The sequence below is a fragment of the Lepidochelys olivacea genome (genome assembly GCF_965140295.1).
Source record: "Lepidochelys olivacea isolate rLepOli2 genome assembly, chromosome: 7".
NCBI classification, from domain to species: Eukaryota; Metazoa; Chordata; order Testudines; family Cheloniidae; genus Lepidochelys; species Lepidochelys olivacea.
The window spans coordinates 79,887,574-79,910,077 of record NC_140417.1 but is presented as its reverse complement, the minus strand read 5'-3'; the positions used below and the strand labels follow the sequence as shown (position 1 = coordinate 79,910,077).

The window sequence follows — 22,504 nt, the reverse complement described above, 5'->3', positions numbered from 1 at the left end:
GTCAATGTAGTGCTTGAAAGCTCATCACAGACTGATTCTAATCTTGGAAGGATTATATAGCCTGACTGCACCAAGCATCTAAGTTCCATAACTGTCTTTGAGCAGCTGAATAGCATGCCTAGAGTGCAAGAGGAATGTGAACCAGAGACCATAGGTTAGGTTTGATTTGGTTTTGGAAGAGGAGAGGGAGTGTGGTACAAAGGGAGAATGGGGACCTTCAGCACATCCATACCAAAAAAAAAAAAAAAAAAAAAAAAGCACGTCAATTCACCTATAAAATTTCCCTGCTTAAATTCACCAGCATGCAAAAAGATCTTTATGAAAACATCTCAGCATGTCTAAAATATACCTTGTTGAAAAGATTCACTCAAAGTTCTCTCTCAAAAGAACTTACCCATACCCTTTTACCTATTAGCTTTGATAGTGACATTTTTCTCTGTGCACATTCAATTTTTATTCAGTCCCTTATTTGGGAAAAAAAATACTCCTGACTTTAATGGAAATTTGCCTAAGTAATGACCTCTATATTCGTCATTGTATTAATACAAATAAATCTTTAATATTCATTGATTCTATTAACTTTTTTCTACTGATTTAAGAAATTAATCAATCAGAATACAGAGATCGCTTCTTAAAACCAGTAGCATATATTAGCTGAATGTTTTTTATAACGCTATTATGTCATTTTATATTGGACAAAGGTATTCTAATGAATATATATTCTTGTTTGTTTGTTTTCCAATAAGAATTTTATTGTAACACAGAGAAAACAGAATGTTCTTGCATTTAGAAGAATGTATTTGGTCTCTTAGTGGTGAAACGTGGTTTGTGCTGACGACACAGAACTCTGTGTGGCAGAGGGAACTTGATTTTTGAATCATGGAATTGCTTGACTGTCGGTCTATGGCACTTGCTAACAGCAATGTCCTCAACCTTCATGACCTGAATAGAGTGAGCATGGGCATGATGGCGAGCACCAGCACTTGTCAAGTTCCTGTATTCCCTGTACATGTTGTGGGTTCCACTACAAGAATCATAGCGTAGCCAGATACCAGTTTTTCACCTGCAAAGGGGACTTTTCAAATACCTGCCCACAGTACACAATTTATCCAGAAGATTTCTTCATCTTCTTCAGTTGAGACACAAAGTACCAGAAATGGGACTTGGCAACAACATGATTAGGAGCAAAGATATGCATCTGGTAGAGGGATGTTGTTGGACATATAGGAGTAGGAAGCCATCACCGAACAACTTTGTATTCCCTCAGGGTGCCCGAAGCCTTATAGGCGTTTATATTTTCAGGAAAAAGGAAATAACCTTCTAGAGAATTTTGGCGGTTGGTACTTGATTCCAAGATTTGGAGTTGGTTGTCCCATACATTTTTATTCTGACCTCCCCACTGCTTTCAGTGGGGACTTCTGCTTAAAATAGATGGCAAAAGATACCCCTTTAGCCTTCTAGTTTGATTGCTTTTAAACAAAATCAAACAAATAATTTGTAATTAAACCGAATGGATAGCTTTTTACAACAGTGCTTTAAAGTAAATCAGTTACATTTTTAGACTGATGTGTGACCCATGAGATACATGTGTAATTATTCTGTTTATAAAACAGAAAAAATTGGACAATCTATGTTGACCTGCTGAATGCATAAATCTGTTTTATATTTTCCTTATACGAAGCCTCCTTTTAAATTGACAAAATAAAATTAAGTTGCAGTTTGTACATCCCATTTCTGTGCAATTAAAAGATAAACCATACAGTGCTATATTTTTTAGTTTGCTTTGCAAGTGCACTGTGACTTGATGGGCCATCATAGATTAATTGGCTATTACAGTGATCTATGGCTTTAGTAGTTATTCATCAGTGACTTTCATTACACAAACAGGAGCGAGATAATCTGTTGCAAATGTATTTTTTCTCAACTGGTCCCTAAACATTTGAATATGCTTTTTATGTATGAAGCTTTAGGTTGAAAATATATACAGTTGTGAAATGTTTTTACCACTGAAATAACTATTAATCTACATTTTGGCATGACTGACTTACTCATAATAAATGAGACAGACTGGCAGTCTGTTATTGTCCCAGGGTGAGGGCACTGCAGAGCCATGCCTTTCAGGGAAGCACCATAACCCCCCAGCACCTGGGGGAAACCCATTTTCTGTGATATCCCTTGGGAAGGTGTACCCTGCACTCCCTTCTGTAGAGAGACAGCTGCATTGGCCAGTGTGTGGTCCTTTTGTGGAGCTGGCATTAACAGACAGGAGTTGTCATGTTCAAGTGAAAGTCCAAGAGTGCATTTGTTACTAGCCCTTCATTTGTGTCTTCCCCTACCTCTGCATTAGCAACTTACAATCCAGTCCTATCTATTTAAGTTTATTTCTCATTAATGAAGGTTATTGGAGCATGGCCTATTAGTAGAATAGGTGCCCAGATGGCTACAGAATAAGCATTTTCAGATCAGTTGTGTTGCACGGCTAAAAATTATTTGTTGCACGGCTAAAAATTATTATTATGTTGGAGTGCAACAGTCAAACAATAAATGTTCATTGTGGAGTACCACTGACTGAACACAGTTCTCAAAGAGCAGATAGACACAAAAGCTATGGGATCCAACTGGCATGTACATGCGTAGATGCCAACTTTAAGAATTATGATTCCAAATGCCTTAGGCACCTGGCTCCTTGTTGTTCTCGATCCTAATAGAGCCGGCAGGTGTTGAAATGTCTCTAATATAAACTAGAGTCAGGCTGCTACAGAAATGGTTGGTTTGGTTCCTTAAGGATGTAGTTTTTACATATTAGCTTTTGATCATTACTTGCTGTTTTGGGGGGGTCCTTTTTCTTTACTGGCATACAAATTACATTTGAGAACAACATTCTTCACGAATCCCTCATGACCACTGGCTACTATGCCATTTTATTTTTAAAAGAGGTGGTCCCAAAAGCCCATGCCTGTCTTTGTCAAGAATTGATGAACTACCATAAGCACCACTGAAAGCCTGATACATGGGTCACTTGCACATCCATTTTTCTTGGTGAATTATTAAGCTATTAACCTACAGCTATCTCAGTTTTACACCATCCACTTTCACTGTGTGCAAAGGATGAATAGCTTCACTAAATTCCATTATACTAAAGAACAATGAGAATAGTGTATCTCTGACTTTAGGACAATGAAAGCAACATTGGGACGCTGATTGTTTTGTTGTGATTAGTTTGTTGTGATTAGTTACTCTCATTTTTCTAGATGACTGATTTTCCTCAGGAGGCATATACAATAGCTGAATTTCAGGACACTGTTACATTTTATTATTATTTGTATTACTGTACTGTCCAGAGCTTTCAACTCAGATGTGATCTCATTGTGCTGGGTGTTCTATATAGCAATAGCAAGAGATGAGGCAATCCCAACTCCAAAGAGTTCAGAGTCTAAATTGCTGACAAAGGGTCGGCACAAACAAGTGTTATTTTCCCCCTTTTTATAGATGGGGCATTGAGACAGATCCTGCCCCACATTGTCTGAGCGACTTGCCCAAGATCACACGGGAAGTGTGTGGCAGAACCAGGCATTGGAACCCCCATCTTGTGAATGTCTTATGCACTAGACCATTATAGATTTATGAAAATGTGGGCCAGGCCCCTCATGGTCTATTAGTATTAAACCCTACAAATAGTTCATTCTTTCAACTTTTTGAAAAGTCACTTATGTGGGTGCCTAAATATGATTTTAGGAATCTAACTATAGGCACCTAAGTTGGAAAATTTTAGCCTCTGCATTTTTATACCACTGCTATCATCAACACACCTAAGAGTATAGGGAGCTGAATAGCTCAGGAGACGACTAATGAGATATGGAGCTTTCACATTGGTTTCTGTTTCAATTCCTCCCCAGACACTGATGCCAATAACTGTTACCATCCAATAGTTGTTTCTCTTCCTTGCTGTTCAGATATCTACATTACAAAGCCACCACCACAGCTGACTCCCTTATTAGTAATCACGGCAGAAGTGAAGACGGAAGGATTGTTGTCATTCTTAGAAAACGTCAGTGGGTGCTAGCAGTTCCTACACTCTGACCACAAGGTCTGGGATTTTTCATTTTAGCTTTTCTCAATAATACACACACACACACACACAAGAAAAACACTTGGTAAAACTGATCAAGCTTCATTCCTACAGGCTGGAAATGAAGAAACAGAATGTGGTTCTGTCGTTTTTATTTTGAAATATCTGGGAAATACTCTGATACTATGCAGGGGGGAGGTCAGATGATAAAAATACAGACTTTAAGGCCAGAAGGGACCTCATGATCATCTAGTCTGACCTTCTGCACATTGCAGGCCACAGAACCTCCCCACCCACTCCTGCAATAAACCCATAACCTCTGGTTGAGTTAAAGACTTCAAGTTACAGAGAATCCATCATTTGCACTAGTTTAAATCTGCATGTCCGCCATGTTGCAGAGGATGGTGATAAAACCCTAGGGTCTCTGCCAATCTTCCTTCCTCACCCCAAATATGGTGATCAGTTAGACCCTAAACATGTGGGCAAGACCAAGCAGTGAGACAGCTGGGAAAGAATTCTCTGTAGTAACTCAGAGCCCTCCCCATCTAGTGTCCCATCACCAGCCATTGAAGATATTTGCTGCTAGCAGTCGCAGATTGGTTACGTGCCATCGTGGGCCGTCTCATCATATTATCCCCTCTGTTAACTTATTAAGCTCAGTCTTGAAGCCAGTTAGGTTTTTTGCACCCACTGCTCCCCTTGGAAGGCTGTTCCAGAACTTCACTCCTCTGATGGTTAGAAACCTTCATGTAATTTCAAGCCTAAACTTATTGATGGCTGTGTCAACATTGCCGCTTAGCTTAAATAACTCCTTCCCATCCCTGGTATTTATCCCTTTGATGTATCTGTAGAGAGCAATCATATCTCCCCTCAGACTTCTTTTGGTTAGGCCAAACAAGCTAAGTTTTTAGTCTCCTCTCATAAGGTAGGCTTTACATTCCTTTGATCATCCTAGGAGCCCTTCTCTGTACCTGTTCCTGTTTGAATTCATCTTTCTTTAAACATGGGGTCTCACCAGTGCCTTGAATAATGGTACTACCCTATCTCTGCTGGAAATACCTCACCTGATGCAGCCTAGGACTGCATTAGCCTTTTTCACGGCTGCACCACATTGGCATCTTATAGTCATACTGTGATCAACCAATACACCAGGTCTTCCTTGTTCACTGTCTCTTCCAACTGATGTGCCCCCAGTTTATAGCAAAAATTCTTGTTAGTCCCTAAATGCATGACCTTGCACTGTTAAATTTCATCCCATTTCTATTACTACAGTTTTCAAGATCATGCTTGTATCTTGATTTTCTTGTAGGATATTCTGGTCCTACTCCGTATTGGCAATATCTCCCAACTTTGTGTCATCTGCAAATTTTATTAACTCCCGCTTTTTGTGCCAAGACCATTAACAAAAATGTTAAGTAAGGTTGGTCCCAAGACTGATCCCTGAGGAGTTCCACTAGTAACCTCTCTCGAGCCTGACTGTTCACCTTTCAGTATGACACGCTGTAGTTTCCCCTTTAGCCAGTTTCTTATCCATCTTTCAATTCTCATATCAATCCCCATCTTCTCCAACTTGACTAATAATTTCCCATGTGGAACTGTATCAAATGCCTTACTGAAATCTCAAGTAGATTAGTTCTACTGCATTTCTTTGTCTAAAATATCAGTTCTCTTCTCAAAGAAGGAGATCAGGTTGGTCTAGCACTATCGACCTTTTGTAAAACTATGTTGTATTTTATCCCAATTACCATTTACCTCTATGTCCTTAATGACTTTATCTTCAAATTTTCTTCCAAGACCTTGCATACAATTGAGGTCAGACTAACAGGCCTGGTAGTTTCCTGGATCACTCCCCCACCTCCTTCTTAAAAATAGGTACTATATTAAAAATTCTTGAGTCATAGGGTATGACCTCTGAGTTTACAGATTCATTAAAAATCCTTGCTATTGGGCTTGCAGTTTCATGTGCCAATTCCTTTATTATTCTTGGATGGAGATTATCCAGGCCCCCCATTAGTCCCACTGAGTTGTTTGAATTTGACTTCCATCTCGGATGTGGTCATTTCTACCTCCATATCCTCATTCCCATTAGCCATCCTGCCACTACCTCTAGGTGCCTCATTACCCTTATTAAAAATTGAGGCAAAGTATTTCTTTAGGTGTTAGGCCATGTCTAGACTATCTTTAATCTACACCCCATCCTCAGTGTTAAGTGGTTCCACTTCCTTTTTGTTTGTTTTCTTTTTATTTATATGGCTATAGAACCTTTTACTACTGGTTTTCATCTCCTTTGCAAAGTCCAATTCTGCATGGCTTTTGGCAGTTCTCACTTTGTCCCTACACTTTCTGACCTCCAAGCAGTAGCGTTCCTTACTGATTCATCCCATCTTCCATTCCTTGTAGGCTTTCACCTTTCTCTTAATCACCTGTTTGAGATGCCTGCTCATCCAGGTTGGTCTGCAACCCTTCCCAACACTTTTTCCCCCCTGCTTGGGATTCAGACTTAGGATAGTTTCTGCAACTTTGACTTAACGTATTTCCAAGCTTCCTACACATTCAGATCTTGAATTCTTCAATCTAGTCCACTTCCCTAATAAATTCTCTTATGTAGGATTCATGCAAGGTTCATGCACTTGGCAACATTCAGGGCACACCCGGAGTGTTGTGTAGGAGCAGTGCACACACGGCTCCTCTCAAGGGCATGAACCTTGGAATCTCGCCCGGATGACATGAACCGTGGGTAGCCTCCCAGGACTGGGCTTAAGGCCCGAGAGCAAGGAATGCGGTAGATAGATATTGGTAAATAAGAATATTAAAACAAAGCCAGTGTATTCCTTTTATCTGTTGGAGCATGTAATGCGCAGGAGGGAGAGAAATAAAAGAGAGGGTGGAAAGCTGACAGGCAGACCAGCCCGTCGGCAGACCAGCTTGCTTGCTTGCTTAAAGCCTTGTTCTGTCTTGTATTTGAACCGCAACAACTGGAGCCCAAACGTGGGGCCCTCAGCACTCACCTCGCCTGGCAAGGGTTTCAGACGCGTCACTCATCCACTTCGCGGATCCCGGTGAGTACTTCTTCGTCGTGGTAAGTATGGGAAGTTCCCTCTCTGCTTTGCAAGTGCAACACCGCAATGAGCTACAGTATTTGCTGCGTAAGGCTCAGCATGATTGCCCCACTCGAGAACTCACTCTCCTGCTACAGGAGGTGAGTGCCCAATGCCCGTGGTACCCTGAAGCCGGAACCCTTAAGCTAGCGGACTGGGAGCGGTTGGGCCAGACATTGCACAAAGATCCTCAGGTGCCCGTGCAGGCTTTATATGCCTGGCACCTCTGCCGCGATGCAATACAGCGTGTCACTTCGGACAGGCCCTCCCTCGCGGGGCTGGTGCTCTCGCCACTCCTGTCCTCTCCTGCAGCCATCCCCCCTCCTGGCGATGCAACACAGCGTGTTGCCTCAGAAAGGCCCTCTCCCGCGCCAATAGAGGGACTGCCGATCCTGCCATCCCCGACCGCTCCTGCAGCCATCCCTCCCCCTGCTTCGCCCCCAGTGCCTCAATTACTGCCGCCTCCTTTGTCTCCCCCTCTCGAGCCTGTGAGTGGTCACCGTCCCCCCGTGGGGCCCCATGCTCCGGGGCCCCCCGGGGGGTCATTTGCATCTGCTCAGGGGCTTTCGCTGGTACAACAAATGGTTCACGCAGCGAAGACTCGCCCAGATCTTACAGCAGAGGAATTAGCTGATCTGGTCTCAGTTTGTCCAGTGACCTGGCAGGATGATGGCCAGGGCAACCAGCTTGCAAACTGGGTCAGTTTGCCTTACTCAGTGATCAGAGAGGTAAAGAAAGTGATTCGCGAGTTCAGCCTCACTAGCACGTATGTATGTGGTCTCCTTGAAGGGCTAGGTACTGGGTACACCCTGGTCCCTGAAGATTGGAAGGCGCTGTTGCACATGATGCTGACGCCCAGTCAGTATGTTATTTGGCTTAGTGACTATTGGCAGCTGGCGGAACGCCAAGCCCAGGTATATATAGCGCAAGGTGTCACTTATGAGCAATTAGCAGGGGAGGGTCCATTTGCTACTGTTCAGATGCAGTCTCAACTTCAGCAGGCTGTCTTCTCCATTATTTCTGCCTGCACCCAGCATGCTTTCCGGAAGGTCCCGGATTCAGGCAAGCCTACCCAAAGCTTTGCCAGTATCCGTCAGGGTGCATCAGAGTCCTTTATGGATTTTACCAACAGATTGCAGGAGGCTATCCTCCGACAGGTGGATAACCCTGCAGCAGCTCAGGAGATTCTGTTAAAAATGGCGGTTGAAAATGCGAACGAGGATTGCCGCCGTGCTCTCCAGGCGGCACAAGCTGCTGGCATTCTAGAGCTGTCGGTCATGCTGAGGGTGTGCCAAAACATCGGCACACAAGCACATAAAGCTGGAGTCTGGCTGCCGCCCTGCGGAAAAGCAGGAAGGAGGGGAAGCATTGTTACCGCTGTGGTAAGGAGGGTCACTTTCAGCGGGAGTGCCGCTCATCGACGGCGCCCGCCCGCCCCTCAAAGAAGTGCCCTAAGTGTCAGAAGGGCTATCACTGGGCTAATCAGTGTCGTAGCAGGTCGGGAAACCACACAACGGGTCCCCCCAAACCCAGGGCCAAACGGGGGTGTTCCCCACTCAGTCAACTGTTCCTCTGCCTTAAAATCCATAGACTCCATGAGGGCGACGACTGCCGGAAGTGCAGGGCTTGATTTGATTATGCAGGAGGACGCTGATTTTCAGTTGCCTGGGGAGGTTTGCACCATACCTACACAGGTGACGGGACCTCTCCCTGCCAGATTTGTGGGTCTGGTTCTCCCTTGCTCACACGCTGGGAAACAGGGTTTTTTTGTCATCCCAGGGGTCATTGACGCCAATTACACCAGCATTAGTAAGGTTCAGGTGTGGACCCATCTTCCGCAGTCGCTCCCGCGTGGACGGTCAATTGCACAATTGATTTTAGTCCCCTATCAGGTGCCAGCCGCAGAGGATCGAGCCCGGGGCGGAGGCGGCTTTGGATCGACGCTGTCTCAGTCGCCGCCTCATGACACGTCCTCTCAATTTGTTGCTCTAACAATGTCGCTCCACCCCTCGAAACCTCAGTTAACAATTCTTTTAAATAATTTTCCTTTTACAGGGCTGGTGGACACTGGAGCTGATGTTACGGTGATTCGTGATCAGGACTGGCCGGTCCGTTGGCCAACAGTTCCTTCTAAAGACTTGTGGGGGATCTGGGGTAGCAAACAAGGGCGCCAAAGTTTGTCTTGGGTCACGGTCTCTAAACCAGGAGGCCATGCCCTTGCTACAATCCACCCTTTTGTGCTCCCTGTCCACCTCAATATTTGGGGCTGTGACTTTCTTGTAAAGCTAGACACCATCCTCGATATTAATATATAATGGCCCAAAACCCTTCCCCAACCACCTTGCCCTCCGCATTACGATTGGTATGGCAATCCTTAGAGCCCATATGGATTGACCAGTGGCCCCTCCCCCTAGAAAAGCTGAAATCACATCATTCAATTGTACAACAATATTTGCATGCACAGCACTTGGAGAGCTTTACTAGTCCTTGGAACTAGCTGCTGTTATTTTGGCCTTTCAATTTTTTGCTGATTGTCCTTTTAATTTGATTGTGGACACTCATTATGTTTATCAGGTAATTGATCATTTACCCCTTGCCCTCATTACCCCTCAGGTCGATGCGGACCTTCTTCGCCTGTTTTTGTCCTTACAGTATCTCCTCACCACTCGTAATTTCCCTTATTTTGTTGCTCATATTTGCAGTCATACCCCTCTGCCTGGGATACTCACTGAGGGCAATGCGCACGCTGATCACGCATTATGTGGTCAGGTAAATTCCCTTTTTTCTGACCCCATCGAAAGCCATTCCTTTTTTCATCAGTCTGCCTCTGTTTTGGCCCGACAGTTTCACATTCCTGCTGATCATGCATGTTCTATTGTTCTTTCCTGCCCCCACTGTGCCGCTGCTGCCCCTACCTTTTTTTATGCCGTTAACCCCAGAGGTACCACAGCGAATCAGCTGTGGCAAATGGATGTCACTCACGTGCCACAATTCCGCCCCTATTAGTTTTTACATGTTTCCATTGATACCTATTCGGGATTCCTCTGGGCGACCCCACAGCATGGGGAAGCCACTCCCAAAGTTATTCACCATTTGCTAGCCTGTTTTGCCGTTATGGGTCGCCCGAGCCAGATAAAAATGGATAATGCCCCAACCTATTGCTCCACAACCCTCTCCACCTTTTGTGCCCAATGGGACGTCCGTCTCAAACATGGGATCCCTTATAATTCCACAGGCCAAGCCATTGTTGAACGTGCAAATCGCACGCTAAAAACCTTGCTTGACAAACAATTAAAACAAGGGGAGCTGCGTCTCCGAACCTTAGGAGACATTCAGCAACAATTGCATGTCCTTTTGTTTACTTTAAATAATTTAACACTGAATACAGATCAGCAGACCCCCCGCGGATTGGCATTTTCACAAATCCGAGGTACTGGAAAGACCGCGTGTCTACTGCTGTCAGCTGCCCGATCCACAATGTTTGGGCCCAGTACCTTTAATTACTTGGGGTCGGGGATATGCTGCTGTGTCTCTCCCTGCAGGACCGTTGTGGGTTCCGGCCCGGTGTGTGCGACCGGCACTGAAACAGCATGGCATGGCACCAGGGGCTGTTGAACCCCATACCGGAGTTTCAGCTGACCTTGGAGGAGAACGCGGTGCCTCCCGGGTCAACAATGGCGAGACGGAGACGGAGGAGACGTAGCGTCCCAAGCCAGCCCGTGACATGGGGAGCAGTGAAAGCATTGGTCGCCGCGGCTCAACGAAGACTGGCAGCAAACCAACAGCCAGAGACTCCTGAGACTCTGTTTGTGGCCATTCTCGCCCAAATCACTGCTAATTCTGTATTGATTGTGTGCCTTATGTGCCTGCTATTTCCTGTAGGGGTTGACTCGGGAGCGCCTCCTCCGTTACGGGCCCGAATGACATATAACCTATGGAAAAGATTGGCTTCAATAGGAAATGTTACCCACTTTTGTTTATTTGATTTTGTAGCAGCTGAAGAATTGTTAGGTACGTGCCTTATTCCAGTATGTCATCACCCTGAGGAAATAGGGAATGAGATGATGCTCGCTGCTTATGCGAACCTCTCTTCCCAGTACTCTAGCATGGCTAATTGGGGCCCGGCCAATTACACTTTACCTTCTTGGGCTTATTTCTTGCTGTTGCTGTGTGCAATGTATTTCCTTTTTGTTAAGGCTCTGTCGAGAACCGCCCTGGCAGGCTCCACGAGTTATGACCTTGTCTGTCTGGGAGTTAATTGGCTTGCAAAAGCAAATTGATGGCTACCATGAGATGGCCGAGCACAAATAAACAAAAAAGGAGGGGATGTAGGATTCATGCAAGGTTCATGCACTTGGCAACATTCGGGGCACACCCGGAGTGTTGTGTAGGAGCAGTGCACACATGGCTCCTCTCAAGGGCATGAACCTTGGAATCTCGCCCAGATGACATGAACCGTGGGAAGCCTCCCAGGACTGGGCTTAAGGCCCGAGAGCAAGGAATGCAGTAGATAGATATTGGTAAATAAGAATATTAAACAAAGCCAGTATATTCCTTTTATCTGTTGGAGTATGTAATGCGCAGGAGGAGGGAGAGAAATAAAAGAGAGGGTGGAAAGCTGACAGGCAGACCAGCCCGTCGGCAGACCAGCTTGCTTGCTTGCTTAAAGCCTTGTTCTGTCTTGTATTTGAACCGCAACACTCTTAATTATTTAAAGTTAGCCCTTTTGAAATCAAGACCAGTGAAAGCTTTTTTTAAAACAATATTGTAGCGCTTCCTACTTTTCTCTTTTTATTGTCCCTCTCAGCATATAGAATAAGTACTGGATATCAAAACCTTTGATGTTAGCACATTAAAATATTTCTTACTGAAACAAAAGAAGCTTAAAGAAGGGGACAGAAACACCAATATTTCAACTTTTAGGCCTACTCTGTCTGTTACGGAGATAATAACTGACAAAGAAGGCCTAACGGCTGAAACACTGATATGCCTCTACCTCTTTGCAATTGTCTTTTGTTTCTGAGTGTAGGACATTTAACTATTCTAACTGTTGAATGGCGGCATAGTGCATCTTGTAAAGATTGACACCACAGCTGGTGGGGAGAAAAATATCCAAGGGAGCTTTGTCTCAGTACAGACACATCAGCTTTTAATGCTCATGAATTCCCAAACTGGTCTGTATGATTTGGTCGATGTACAGCAGTAAACCAGTATGTTGTAAATGCATTTTTTTAATGTCATATTCCCACTAAGATATTTGGGTGACTGATAAACACTTTGTGAATGTATCATGGACTGGTATCTTTCCACTCATGATTTTCTTCAAATATTCCAGAATATCAAATAGGTTTGCAAACTATGAGATTGATTCAAACCTCCAAGAAAAGTAAACCAAATTTTGTATTCAGTGGTATCATTCAACCAACTCTCACTAAAATCCTGTGGAAAGATGAGTAGCATTCTGATTGTTTGAACAGAAGTTGATAAACTATATCACTGACACCAAGTTTAAGTGCCCTGGCACATCTTCTACCATCTGTAAGCAAGATTCTATTATTCCTAACACAGGAAGTTAGTATATATAGGGAGCAGCAGAATGTGAGCAGACATTCACCCTGAGATGAAGGGCATGCAGCTTACTGCTGCAACCTTCCACAAGAGAAGGCCAACTTTCAACTCTGGCTCCACCGAATCAGCACTAGAGCTGGTTATTTGTGTGTGTTTAGCTTTGTTTTGTTACATTTTTTCAATGAAATTTTTTAAAAAACAAATGCTTGGTTCATTTTGAAAATTTTCTTAAGGGTTTATTTATTTGTTTATTATTTTCACCTATTCTCTCCTGTTACTTCCCCCCCACACACACCTTTATTTACAATGGAAAAAAGTGCAAGTGGAAAGTGAAAAAAACAAAAGATAAATCTTAAAGATAAAATGAAAATTTGTATTTTGATTTTTTGTCAAACCCATCAGAACATTCTTGAAAAAACTGTAATTAAAATATTTTCATTTTTCTTGAAATCTTTTGCCAAAATAAAAAATTAATTTTTGGCCGTCCATATCAACACATTTCCTGCTGATAGGCTTGCTCCTTTCTGGTCAGCCCAAACACGTTTGGGGACACCTCAGACAATTCTGGACCCAAAGCATTTGGGGGACTGAGGGTCACGTGAATGACAGCTCACAGTCCAGGTACACCAATACCTGGGGCCCACCACCGTTTTTTCTCATGGTGGATACCAGGCAGAGAATCTGGCCAAAGGTTGCTGGATAAGAGACCAAGGGTGAGACCATATCCTCCACTCCAGTCTCTTTACACTAGGGAAAAGCCCCAGATCTAGCCAGGGGAGGATTCACCCAGTGCAGGAATTGAGGAAAACAGGCATAGATTGCCTTCTGAGGACATCCCCTGCTAGCTCTAGAGTCAGCGGTGTAACAGCTGTGGGAAGGAAGGGTATGTCAGGGTGGGGCTGCAGCATGCAGAGCTACAGAGATTTCAGGCAGTACTGCAGCCCATCATGCTAACTGGGGAGGCTGCCGTAACTTAGGGATAACCTACATGAGGAAATTTACTGTCACTATTATACTGCTATAACCGACAAATTAAACTGGAAAAAGACAAGCCCTTAGACACAGTATTTGAACTGTTTTCCAAGGGATCCGAGAACAACCCAGGATCACACAGGCACAAAGATGGCTGCAAGTTCTGTGCATCTTTGAGAGGCACAGCATAGAACTTCACCCCCCCCCCAGTACTTCCACCATTATCTAATCATTGCTGCTCGTAATCTGAAAAATTGCTTTTGATCCTTTCAGTGGAAAGTATCAAGACAAAATGTTTTGACATTTCCTAATCAAAATTTTTGGGAATTTACATTCTACAAAAAGTTTCAAAATTTCAACTATTCATCCTATTTCAGGATGAAAAGAAATTGTTCAAATGTCACGCAGCTCTACTATTAACATGAACAACTTTATTTATCTACTCTCATTTGACAACCACAGCAGATAGCCACCTAAGAAAACATAATACTGGCATGGCACCTTTCACTTATTTGAAGGTAAGCCCATCATGGGGTGTATTATTTTATTTCCTAATTTTTTTTGTCCTTTTATGATGAGTGTGTATCTGATACAACATACTGCATTCTATATCACCCCATAGTTAGAACAAGGGACTGACAGTCAAAATTCACTGTGCAGCTTTGGACATATCACTCCGTCTTTTGTCCCTCAGTGTACTCATCTAATAGATAGATAGAATTCTGCTTACACATAAAAACATATCACAAGGTCATTGAGAGGCACCGTGGTGCTGTGGTTAAAATATTAGACAGACTCAAAAGACACATTTTCATTTCAGAGCTCAGCCACTGACTTTCTGGGTGACCTTAGGCAAACCACTTAATCGATCTGTGCTTTAGTCCCCCATCTTTAAAAAAGGATAATAGTACTTATTTTTCCCTGTCTTGTCTGTTTAGTCACCAATCCAGCCAATACTTATGCATTGGTTTGCCTTTAAGTCAATGAGACTACTCATGCATGCAGTTAAGTACATGTATAAGGGTTTGCATTTTAAATAGTAAAATCTTTGGGATAGGAACTCATTCTTACTATGTATTTGCACAGTGCTTAGTACAGCTGGACACTGATCTCATTTGGATGCTCTAGATGCCACTGCAATACAGATAAGGAATAATAAATATGTTTGTAAAGCACTTTGAGGTTTTTTTTGGATAAAGGTCCAATATCAGTGAAACAAATTATAATAATTGCCTGCCATGGGAGAACTTCTAAACCTATGTACTTTTGAAATGTGTATCACAAAAATACTCTATGATATGGGAAAGTCAACTTCCAGAAGATAGTTCTTCTCTAATAAATATTTTTCATAAACTGTTATTTGATTAGAAAATGGAATAGTTATGATAATCCTAGGACTAGCAGAACCATAAATAGCACAGAAATGATTCATTCCTGAGAAAACATAAAGTTACAACAAGAAGGCAAAATGATTTAGACAAATGTTATACACTATATTAAGAGATGCATATGCTGTATAACCAAAGTAAAGTATTAAGGACTCTAATGTTTTGATTTTTTAAAGATGCACAATAACCATCTGCCAATTTTCCCCAAAAAATATCCTTTACTGTGTCTGACTGAATAGATAAACACAACATATATTTCATCTGTCCCTTGAACTTCAGTGCAAGTGTCTGGGATCTGGAGAAATCCTATTCACGTTTCATTCCAAAAACATTTCAAGCTCCATTTCCTGCAAAATGCTGATACTTACCATTACCTGAACTAATTGAGAATCATTATATGCTGCTCTAACTAACATCTCCCTGTGATCTCTAAACCTCCTCTAATGTCTTGATGAGAAACAGCACATAGGGAATGTGATTGGTGTATAGAACAAACTACCAATATACAGATAAGACCGAGGATAGAGTTTAAATTTATTATTACAAAACAGTGTGATTGGACCTTTATGACTTTGTTTTAAAAGTATATTGAGATTATGAACATATAAGTGGCTAATTAACATTGTTCTGTACATTTATATTTTAGATATAGGCTAGTTTATTTGGTATTACTCTCTTTGATCATTTATAATTTTCATTATTCATAGTAATTATGAGATAGTGCAGTGAATTTAATAAACAGAAAAACTCTTAGGTTAAAACCCATTAAGTGAATAAAACCACAATGTGTTTTAAGAATTAAGGATTATTAAGCAAATACTGCTACAAAGGAAGTTTATAAAAATAGCTATTACATTTAAATAAAAATTCCATTTAGTTATTGAACAATATCATGCAAGAATCACAATATTTAAGGAGAAAAATTTGTATTTTCTGCTTCAATTATATTCCTGTTGCTAGGAAACAGTTTTATGCTATCTTTTTAGACTTTTAAATAAAATGGTTTTGGCACATGAAAGAAACAGACAGCATAGACAGGCCTGGGTGGAGACCGTCGAATCGTGGAAGTCAACGAATGGCTATGCAGGTGGTGTCGGAGAGAAGGCTTTGGATTCTTTGACCATGGGATGGAGTTCCAAGAAGGAGTGCTAGGCAGAGACGGGCTCCACCTAACGAAGAGAGGGAAGAGCATCTTCACAAGCAGGCTGGCTAACCTAGTGAGGAGGGCTTTAAACTAGGTTCACCAAGGGAAGGAGACCAAAGCCTTGAGGTAAGTGGGGAAGTGGGATACCGGGAGGAGGCACGAGCAGGAGCGCATGAGAGGGGAGGGCTCCTGCCTCATACTGAGAAAGAGGGGCAAACAGCAGGTTACCTCAAGTGCCTATATACAAATGCACGAAGCCTGGGAAACAAGCAGGGAGAACTGGAAGTCCTGGCACAGTCAATGAATTATGATGTGATTGGAATAACAGAGACTTGGTGGGATAACTCACATAACTGGAGTACTGTCATGGATGGATATAAGCTGTTCAGGAAGGACAGGAAGGGCAGAAAAGGTGGGGGAGTTGCACTGTATGTAAGGAAGCAGTATGACTGCTCAGAGCTCAAGTATGAAACTGCAGAAAAACCTGAGAGTCTCTGGATTAAGTTTAGAAGTGTGAGCAACAAGGGTGATGTCATGGTGGGAGTCTACTATAAACTACCAGACCAGGGGGATGAGGTGGACAAGGCTTTCTTCTGGCAACTCGCAGAAGTTACTACATCGCAGGCCCTGGTTCTCATGGGAGACTTCAATCACCCTGATATCTGCTGGGAGAGCAATACAGCGGTGCACAGGCAATCCAGGAAGTTTTTGGAAAATGTAGGGGACAATTTCCTGGTACAAGTGCTGGAGGAACCAACTAGGGGCAGAGCTCTTCTTGATCTGCTGCTCACAAACCGGGAAGAATTAGTAGGAGAAGCAAAAGTGGATGAAAACCTGGGAGGCAGTGACCATGAAATGGTTGAATTCAGGATCCTAACACAAGGAAGAAAGGAGAGCAGCAGAATACAGACCCTGGACTTCAGAAAAGCAGACTTTGACTCCCTCAGGGAACTGATGGGCAAGATCCCCGAGGAGAATAACACGAGGGGGAAAGGAGTCCAGGAGAGCTGGCTGTATTTTAAAGAATCCTTATTGAGGTTACAGGGACAAACCATCCCGATGTGTAGAAAGAATAGTAAATATGGCAGGCGACCAGCTTGGCTTAACAGCAAAATCCTTGCTGCTCTTAAATACAAAAAAGAAGCTTACAAGAAGTGGAAGATTGGACAAATGACCAGGGATGAGTATAAAAATATTGCTCGGTCTTGCAGGAGTGAAATCAGGAAGGCCAAATCACACCGGGAGTTGAAGCTACCAAGAGATGTTAAGAGTAACAAGAAGGGTTTCTTCAGGTATGTTAGCAACAAGAAGAAAGTCAAGGAAAGTGTGGGCCCCTTACTGAATGAGGGAGGAAACCTAGTGACAGAGGATGTGGAAAAAGCTAATGTACTCAATGCTTTTTTTGCCTCTGTCTTCACAAACAAGGTCAGCTCCCAGACTACTGCACTGGGCAGCACAGCATGGGGAGGAGGTGACCAGCCCTCTGTGGAGAAAGAAGTGGTTCGGGACTATTTAGAAAAGCTGGACAAGCACAAGTCCTTGGGGCCGGATGCGTTGCATCCAAGAGTGCTAAAGGAGTTGGCGGATGTGATTGCAGAGCCATTGGCCATTATCTTTTAAAACTCATGGCGATCGGGGGAGGTCCAAGATGACTGGAAAAAGGCTAATGTAGTGCCCATCTTTAAAAAAGGGAAGAAGCAGGATCCTGGGAACTACAGGCCAGTCAGCCTCACCTCAGTCCCTGGAAAAATCATGGAGCAGGTCCTCAAGGAATCAATTCTGAAGCACTTAGAGGAGAGGAAAGTGATCAGGAACAGTCAGCATGGATTCACCAAGGGCAAGTCATGCCTGACTAATCTAATTGCCTTCTATGACGAGATAACTGGCTCTGTGGATGAAGGGAAAGCAGTGGACGTGTTGTTCCTTGACTATAGCAAAGCTTTTGACCCAGTCTCCCACAGTATTCTTGCCAGCAAGTTAAAGAAGTATGGGCTGGGTGAATGGACTATAAGGTGGATAGAAAGCTGGCTAGATTGTAGGGCTCAACGGGTAGTGATCAATGGCTCCATGTCTAGTTGGCAGCTGGTATCAAGTGGAGTGCCCCAGGGGTCGGTCCTGGGGCCGGTTTTGTTCAATATCTTCATAAATGATCTGGAGGATGGTGTGGATTGCACCCTCAGTAAGTTTGCAGATGACACTAAACTGGGAGGAGTGGTAGATACGCTGGAGGGTAGGGATAGGATACAGAGGGACCTAGACAAATTGGAGGATTGGGCCAAAAGAAATCTGATGAGGTTCAACAAGGACAAGTGCAGAGTCCTGCACTTAGGATGGAAGAATCCTGTAGGATTCGTTCAAGGTCCATGCACTTGGCAACATTCAGGGCACACCCCGAGTGTTGTGTAGGAGCAGTGCACACACAGCTCCTCTCAAGGGCATGAACCTTGGAATCTCGCCCAGATGACTTGAACCGTGGGAAGCCTCCCAGGACTGGGCTCAAGGCCCGAGAGCAAGGAATGCGGTAGATAGAAATTGGTAAATAAGAATGTTAAACAAAGCTAGTGTATTCCTTTTATCTGTTGGAGAATGTAATGCGCGGGGGGAGAGAAAGAATAAAGGGAAGGTGGAAAGCTGACAGGGAGAAGCCCGTTAGCAGACCAGCTTGCTTAAAGCCTTGTCCTGTCTTGTCATTGAACCGCAATAGAATCCAATGCACCGCTACAGACTAGGGACCGAATGGCTCGGTGTTAGAGAGCTTATTCCTTCACTCTCCCACTTCCCTGGTCCTTCTCGCATGAACAGAGAGCAACAACACCCGAAGTCCGAAGGTGCAAACAATTTGATGTTTATTGGGCTGAACTTCCAGCAAGCTTAAATACAAGTTCCTTTTTCCTTATTTTCGAATCCCAATTTACTTCCTGTTTGCCCCTAATTTATATAGTAATATTCTTAGCTATACCTTAACCAATCATTCTACTGAAATTTAACTAACCAATCCTAACATATTGTAACATGATTAGCTAACAAATTATATCCCACCTCCTTAATTAGTTTACACCCAGCAAGATTAATTATACAGCAGACAGAAACAATCACAGAACCAGACAGAGACCATGCCAATAAACAATAGCAAAGTGGGAACTATAATGACAAAACAATACAGAAGTGAGGATTTCACAACTACATCTATAAAGACATAAGAGTTTCCCAGCTGTGTCTATTGATAAGTGAGTTCTTACCAGACAGAAAACTATCAACCTCAATTTTCTTTTACATCTTCTAGGCACTTCCCTTTCTCTGGAGGTGATAGGCACTATCAGGACAGGATTGTATTCCTAACAGCCCAATAGCACCTTCTTTCAATGTGACTAGTTTGGAATGTGAGGATGTGACCAGTCGCTTCCCAGCTTATGGCTGCCTCTGTCGCTTAACCAAAGGCCTTAGCCTAAGAACAGGGCCTCAGACTGTCACAGTAAGAGAAGGACCTTACACTGGCAGACAGTGATTTTGATTCTTTCTTTTATACCTCTAACTAGCCAAGTGATAAAAATACACCTAAATTCTTAAAGTACAGGCCTTTACAGACAGGCCTGAATATCTATATCCTAACACTCGGCAGCAGTTCTGCAGAAAAGGACCTAGGGCTTACAGTGGATGAGAAGTTGGAATGGAGTCAACAGTGTGCCCTTGTTGCCAAGAAGGCCAATGGTATTTTGGGATGTATAAGTAGGGGCATTGCCAGCAGATGGAGGGACGTGATCGTTCCCCTCTATTCGACATTGGTGAGGCCTCATCTGGAGTACTGTGTCCAGTTTTGGGCCCCACACTACAAGAAGGATGTGGAAAAATTGGAAAGAGTCCAGCAGAGGGCAACAAAAATGATTCGGGGACTGGAACACATGACTTATGAGGAGAGGTTGAGGGAACTGTGGATGTTTAGTTTTCAGAAGAGAAGAATGAGGGGGGATTTGATAGCTGCTTTCAACTACCTCAAAGGGGGTTCCAAAGAGGATGGCTCTGGACTGTTCTCAGTGGTAGCAGATGACAGAACAAGGAGTAATGGTCTCAAGTTGCAGTGGGGGAGATTTAGGTTGGATATTAGGAAAAACTTTTTCACTAGGAGGGTGGTGAAACACTGGAATGCGTTACCTAAGGAGGTAGTGGAATCTCCTTCCCTAGAAGTTTTTAGGGTCAGGCTTGACAAAGCCCTGGCTGGGATGATTTAGTCGGGGATCGGTCCTGCTTTGAGCAGGGGGTTGGCCTAGATGACCTCCTGAGGTCCCTTCCAACCCTGATAGTCTATGATTCTATGATAAGAACTCTTCAGAAACTGAATTTCTGAAAATTTCAATAGTGTAAAAATTAGAGTAATTTTAAATGTAAAACGCATTACAGCAATTCTTGGGAAATTTCTGATTTATATTATAACAAATAATTTTATTTAATTTTATGTATTCCCTTTCCCTCCTGCCAATTTGCTTGGATATCTTACAGCAGAATAAAAACAAATAAAATATCATTTTCTTGAAACACAAATAAGGGACTGGTCTAATTTTAAAGTGGGAAGGAAAGGGAAGCTGATAAATATAGCTCCCAAACTAGCCATTTTAAACAATTTTATGGAGGGTAAACAATGGACAGCTAATAGGTGTGGTTTGTTTTTAATGAAAAGGGATACAATACATTGTATTTCAAAGGTGGTACAATTTCCACATAGTAGCATACACCACAGCAAAAGCAGGTTCCTCGTCCACTACAGGCAGAATGATGGATTCCTAAAGCCGTGAATGGCACATGAGTTCAGATTATCATTCAAAAGAAGACTCAAGGCACAGGATTTAAATATATCCAGAGCCAACAAAATTAAGGAGTTTAAAAACCAATAGAGCCAACTCAAATGAATCAGTGGTTGCATAGGCAGACAACACAAATAATTTAGGATGTGCATAATGTCTCTATGCCAAAGCCCACTGAAGTCAACTGAAGGAGTTCCACTGACTGCAGTAAACTTTGGATCAGCCCAATATGATCACAATAGCTCAAACCATGCTATTTCACTCTGAATAAGCTTCATGTGAGGAAGTAGCTCTACTAAAAGCACCACAAAAAGTGTATTACGACAAATGAACCTGGTGGGCAAAAGAGCATGTCTTGACGTTTCAAGAGAAAAGTGAAGGCACAGGAACATAAATAAATATCACTTTTGAACCACATCCAGTACATGGGAGAGATCCAAAGAAAGAACATGCTCAGAAGTGCCGCTAACATTCAGAACCTAACTCATGGCATCAGAATAAATCCCTCACTGAGTGGGGATTAGGAGGAGTGAGTTTCCTCAGATACAACAGCCAGACTTTGCACTTCCAGAGTAGAGGATGAAGCAGTTTCAGTGCATCCAGAGAACAGTATTATTAAAAGCATTTTTCCAGAACAGAGACTGAAACCGTGGGGCCCAGAAACAAAACTTACATAGTTGTCAGTGTCATCAGAACATTGATGGTATTGTTGCACTTTTTTGATCCGAGATGCTAGACAAAATTTAGGGCCCTATGGCATTCCAGTTGGGAGTACAAATTGGTAAAAATTGGTGGTAGTCAGGTATTTCTTTGGTGCAATTTTGTTTATTTACAAAGAATGTACAAAGTTATATGTCTCAACATAGAGGAAATCCAATAGCAGGAAACAACTTCTTTTGCTCACAGTGCTAACCACATTTTTTTCAGCCTGCATCGCTGACACAAAAACCTCTTCCCAGGCCTCTTCCAGGGTCACCAACACTCTTTTTAGCTGCTCCCCCAGGCTGCGTCTCTTAGGGTATTTCTATACTTAAAACACTAAAGAGGGTTCTCCCGTCACTGTAGTTAATCCACCTCCCTGAGAGGTAGTAGGTAGGTTGAGGGAAAAATTCTTCTGTCAACTTAACACTGTCTACACTGGGGCTTTGTCTACACTATGCACCTTTCAGTGACACGGCTGTGCCGCTACAGCCATGCTGCTAAAAAGTGCGCAGTGTAGCTGCTGTTTGTTGGCGGGAGAGAGGTCTTCCACCAACAAAAATCTTCCACCCCCGAGCGGCAGTAGCTTTGTGGGCAGGAGAGCGCTACTGCCAGCAAAGTACTGTTCGCACCAGCACTTTTCGTTGTCAAAACTTTTGTCTTTCGGTGTGTGTGTGTTTTTAACTCCCCTGAACGACAAAAGTTTTGTCGTTCAGTTGCACTGTAGACAGAGCCTGGGGGTTAGGATGGCATAGCTACATCTCTCAGGG

The 22,504-nt window shown here is 43.1% G+C and overlaps 1 pseudogene across 1 annotated transcript; it reads right to left on the bottom strand.

Annotated features, from left to right (window-relative positions):
• Window positions 1–751: 751 nt before the first annotated feature.
• Window positions 752–3,922, bottom strand: LOC311523241 (large ribosomal subunit protein eL20 pseudogene; annotated as a pseudogene). Its single transcript has 2 exons — window positions 3,810–3,922; window positions 752–1,343 (listed from the first exon to the last, which is right to left on the bottom strand). The product of its transcript is annotated as a large ribosomal subunit protein eL20 pseudogene (transcript).
• Between the last annotated feature and the right edge of the window lie 18,582 nt (window positions 3,923–22,504).